At 50.8% G+C, this 5,353-nt stretch overlaps 1 long non-coding RNA gene across 1 annotated transcript; it reads left to right on the top strand.

The window, feature by feature from the left end:
• Positions 1-3,733: 3,733 nt before the first annotated feature.
• Positions 3,734-5,114, top strand: LOC135179717 (uncharacterized). The gene is made up of 2 exons (XR_010304087.1): positions 3,734-3,770; positions 4,366-5,114. It is a non-coding gene; the product is annotated as an uncharacterized LOC135179717 (long non-coding RNA).
• The last annotated feature ends 239 nt before the right edge of the window (positions 5,115-5,353 follow it).

Genomic DNA, 5,353 nt, shown 5'->3' with positions numbered 1-5,353 from the left:
CATCAGCATCTGCACGGCACGCAGGCACAGCAGACATCTGTGGACATGTACATGGTCCATGGTGGGGAGGGGAGGAACTGCATGTTTGCAATATGCAGGCTCTGTGCATCTGCACAACATGTGTGTTTTTCTCTGAGAGTGGTCTTCATAGGTTTCTCTGCACAGAACAAGGGCCTCATGCACACTTGTAAAGGCATTTCCATGTCTGGATGGGCATCCCATGCTGATAGGCCAGGAAGGGGTTGGTCTCTTCTCCTAGGCACCCAGGCACAGAACAAAAGGACACAGCCTCAAACTGTGCCAGGGCAGGTTCAGGCTGGATATTAGGAAGTTCTTCACACAAAGAGTGATTGGCATTGGAATGGGCTGCCTGGGGAGGTGGTGGTCCCGAGAGGTGTTTAAAGTAGACTGGATAAGGCACTTCTAATTAGTTTAGTTGATTAGATGGGTTAGGTGATAGGCTGGACTTGATGATCTCAGAGGTCTTTTCCAACCTGGTTAATTCTGTGAGAAACAGCAGTAGTTACAAAGCCATGATGAGAAATGGCAGTGAATCAGAGAATTCCAGACTGGTTTGGGTTGGAAGTGTCTTTTAAAGCTCATCTAGTCCAACTCCCTCTGCAGTCAGCAGGGACATGCTCAACTAGAGCAGGTCACTCAGAGCCCCATCAAGCCTGACTTTGAATAACTCCATGGATGGAGCTTCCAGCACCATCCTGTACAACGTGTCCCAGTTTTCCACCACTCTCATAATAAAGAACTTCTTTCTAATGTCTGATCTAAATTTGGGGAGGGGGAACCTCGATGTTGAGCTTTTCCCATTTGCAGGAGTGACTGAGCCCTCCCAGCATATTGCTGCAGATGCCTCTGACACTTCCCAGAATCATAGAATCATAAAACCAGTGAGGGTTGGAAGGGATCACAAGGATCATCCATTTCTAAACCCCTCTGCCATGGACAGGGACACCTCACACTAGATCAGGCTGTCTAGAGCCTCATCCAGCCTGGCCTTAAACACTTCCAGGGATGAGGCTTCAACCACCTCCCTGGGCAACCTGTTCCAAGGTCTCAGCACCCTCCTGGTGAAGAACTTCTTCCTGACATCCAGTCTGAATCTATCCATTTCTAGCTTTGTTCCATTCTCCCTAGTCCTATCACTACCTGAAGGGAGGGAAGAGTTTATGAGTGAGCACGGAGGCCAGAGAGGGCATGGAGAGAGTGGAATGAGGCAGCCTGAGGACTACAGGTGCTAAGAAATGACAGATCTGGTGAGTGAAAGGCAAATGTGGAGGACAAAAAGAACCATTTTTGGTTATCAGCATGTTCAGACTAAGCTGACCTCTTCACAAGCCTCTTCTGTGTGTAGAGGAGATGGCCTTGTCTCCCTGGACATTCCCAGCTGAGGCTGGACAGGTGAATCCACCTAACCATTTCTCAACCCTTGCACCAAACAAGGGCGCCGGGAGGGAGGCGATGGGCACCCAACGTGCCCTCGAGCTCGGGATCGATCAGCCCTTGGGCTGCGTTTGCAGCTTGCCTGTTTCTTTGAGTTGGTGTAGTCTTTTATTATGTTTTTTTTTTTTCCCTATTTTTTTCTTTCTTTCCATCTGCTAATATCAACAAAACCTGCCAGGGCACCTCATCACCGGAGCTCCCTGAGAGCAAACGCGACATACTTGGAGCATGCAGTCAGCTTTTCCAGCCGGTCCACGCCGCCGGCGTAAACTGTCTAAGTACCATCAGAAACCACTTTATAAACTCAGGATGGGAAGGAGATGATTGATGGCTCCACACTGGACATGACACAGCTTCTACATTTCCCTGTATTTATAAGAGTTGTCTGTCGCCTCTACCTCAAAGCCTGACAGGGCTGGGCCCATTCACTTAGAGATACGAATTTGGCACAGCCTGACATAAACTCCATCGCTTCAGGCCACCAAGGGAGAACCATTGTTATAAACTTTCTCCCCCAACCCTTCTTGGCCCCTTCCCCTCCCTTACCAGCAGCATTATTTCTTTACAAGCCAACAAGAACAGAACCAAATGTTTCACATCTGTTCTCTCGCTCCGTCCATTTGCATGAGAATGGTGGTCAGTGTTTCACTCAGCACAGCTCCCTGGCCAGCAACAGGGCCAGAGCTGGCCACCGCCAGCCACTCATGCTTCTGCCAGGTGTCCAAGTACTGTACAAAAGAGATGGCCCAGTGGTGTTAACAAATCGCCCTCTTTGGGGATCTGATTGCTCTAGAGATCTGTGGCAGTGAGTTTTCTTTCCAGGTGGTGATGTAGACTTGATCCTCAGCCTGGGGTCACAGAATCACAGAATGTCAGGTGCTGAGAGGGGCCTCAAAAGCTCATCCAGTCCAACTCCCTACTCAGGGAAGGATTACCTGTACCAGATCACACAGGGACACATCCAGGCAGGTCTTGAATATCTCCAGAGAGGGAGACTCCACAAACCCTCCTCTGGACCTGCTTCAGCACCTCCACTTCTCTCTTGTATTGAGGTGCCCAAACCTGAACACAGCACTCGAGCTGTGGCCTCACCAAAGTCTAGCACAAGAGGACAATCACCTCCCTGCTCCTGCTGGCCACAGCATTTTTAATCCGAGTCAGGATGCCTCATATTCAGCTCCTGTCTATTACAACCCCCAGATCCATTCCTGCCAAGCATCTCTCCAGCCACACTGCCCCAAGCCTGTAGCATTGATTTGGGTTGTTGTGATCCAAATGCAGGACCTGGCATTTGGCCTTGTTGAAGCTCATCCCATTAATGTTGGCCCATTGATCCACTCTATCCAAGTCCCTCTGAAGAGCCTCTCTACCCTCCTTCAATTCAACATTGCCACCTAACTTAGTGTCATCTGCAAACTTATTGCTGACACTCGCTATGACTGAATCAAAGCCATCAATAAAGATGCTAAAAAGAAGTGATCCCAACACAGATCCCTGAGGAACTCCACTAATGACCATCCACCAGCTGGATTTAACTCCACTGAGCATCACTCTCTGGGCCCTCCTGTCCAGCCAGGGTTTTATCCAGGAGGCAGTGTGCTCAGCCAAGCCATGGGTAGCTGATTTGTCTACAAGAGTTTTGTGGGGAACAGTATCAAAGGCTTTTTGAAAGTCTAGGGACACAACATCAACAGCCCTGTCCTCATCCAGTAGCCAGGTGATCTTGGCATAGAAGGAGATCAGGTTGGTCGGGCAGGACTTGCCTCTTGTAAATGCATGCTGACTTGGCCTGATCCCCTGGTCGTTGTCTGTATGACTTATGATGGCATTTCAGATGCCCTGCTCCATGACCTTCCCTGGTACTGAGGTCAGACTGACAGGCATACAGTTTCCAGGATCCTCCTTTCTGCCCTTCTTATACATAAGTGTTACACCTGCTACTCTCAAACTCCATCTCCCTCCTTTCCTCTCTATACCTTTTCCCCAATTTTCCGCTTTTCCTCTCCAACTCCCTCCTTTCAGCACCACCTCCCCTTTTCCAACATATCTGCCCCTTTCCCATCCCACATTTCCCCCTCTTTTCCCCCAAACTCAGAGCACCTGGGTTCAATTGGAGTCTCACCAAACCCAGAGCACCTGGGCTCAATTGGAGTCTCACCAAACCCAGAGCACCTGGGCTCTGTTGGAGTCTCCTCCCACCCCAGCTGTGGCCACTTTCCCCTCCCTGCCCACTCCACTATTTAATGGGCCCCAAGAGAAGCAGAAGCTCCAAGTTTGCCCATTTGGGCAGAGGGATCCTCCTCCCATCACCACTGGTGAGTCCTCCATGGTGTGCACTGGGTGAGTGGTGGAGGGGATTCAAAAGGCCGGGGGGCCTGGTTGGCCCCCCGGCTAGGTAGGGCTATGCAGGACTTGACATATACTTGCCATATGCTTGCCATATGCTGTAACATCACCCACGGGTGCTGGCTGTGCCTCCTTGCTTAGGCTGAGCTCCTCTCTGCTTAGCTGCTGCTTTCTGCCCACTTGATGGTGGCTCTCAGAAACAAAAGCAAAGACTTTGCCAAGTGTAGGGAAGTCAGTAGCAGTGAAGAGGCTGAACCGAGCCCTCAGGGCAAGTCCTGAAGCAGTGCAAGGGTTTGAGAAGAGGCTGGAGTGCTGCTCTAACCAAGCAGGCTGAGGTGTGGGGAGGTTTGGAGATGCAGAAGGGAACTCTTGCAAATTGTCTGTGTGGGCAAATGGCAAAGCAAGCAGCTCTGCAGAAGGCTGAGCAGAGCCAGGAGGCAACTCACTGTGTCTGTGGTGCCAGCTGCAGAAGTTGCCTCTTCAGCTGGCACAAACAGTAACCCCAAGAGCTTTTCTCTTCTACCTGTCTCTTGCTGCTCAACGTTTTATGTCTTCTTTTTACAGCTACTGTGCCATGGGCTGGCATCTGAGCCCTCTCTGTGCAGCTCAGTCACTCCCATGAGCTGGGAATGACCCCACGAGGACATTTGGGGAAGCCTGGAGGGCCCCAGAGGGGAAGCATCTGCTGGGGTCCTAACTGCCAGCTGCAACATTCTCTTCTATCTGTCTCGTACTGATCAACCTCTCATGTCTTCTTTTTCCAGCTTCTGTGTTTCCAGGTTGCCTTCCTGAGAAGTTTTAAGGCATCACAGTCTGTAAGCCCTCTTGGGTTAAGGGCTGTGGCTCTGACCTCCAGACAGCTTAGCCTTGGCATGAGGAATGCTGCATGCCTTGGTGCGTTCATCTCTGCTGGGACACCTGAGCATCAGAAAGGCTTTGAGGTTGGAGTTGTGCTCCAAAATGAAGACCATAGCAGGTGGCATTTAATAGGTGCATCCTGATGGTTCTCTGCACAGGGCTGTCCTGCCTCAGGGTGGCAAGCCAAGCTGCCTTCTGTGTGCTGGCATCTGAGCCCTCCCTGCACAGCTCAGTCTGTCAGCTGGGAATCACCCCACGAGGATATTTGGGAAAGGCAGGGTGGCCCCAAAGGGGCAAGCATCTGCTGGGGTCATGGTCCCCAGCTGCAACATTCTCCTTTGGGCCTGACCAAGCATTTAACTATGTTGTGGAGAATTCCCAGCCACAGAAGCAATACAGATTGTGTATTGATCCAGCTCCAACCTCCTGGCACTCCCCCTTTACGTATTTACACACCCAGGGCTGATCTCAGCAGGGTGATGAGCATATCCATGAGGTGAGAATTATAGAATGATAGAATGGTTTGGGTTGGAAGGAACCTTAAAGACCCTCTAGTTCCAATGCCCTGGGCAGGGCCACCTCCCACTAGACCAGGTTGCTCAAAACCTCTTCCAGCCATGTCTCAAACACTTTCTCACTCCCAGTTTCTCCAGGTGACCCATTCCAGCTTCTCACTACTCTTATAGTGAATAAC

The sequence above is a fragment of the Pogoniulus pusillus genome, chromosome 11 (assembly GCF_015220805.1).
Source record: "Pogoniulus pusillus isolate bPogPus1 chromosome 11, bPogPus1.pri, whole genome shotgun sequence".
NCBI classification, from domain to species: Eukaryota; Metazoa; Chordata; class Aves; order Piciformes; family Lybiidae; genus Pogoniulus; species Pogoniulus pusillus.
The sequence above is the reverse complement of the archived record's forward strand: the minus strand, read 5'-3'. Positions and strand labels throughout refer to the sequence as shown.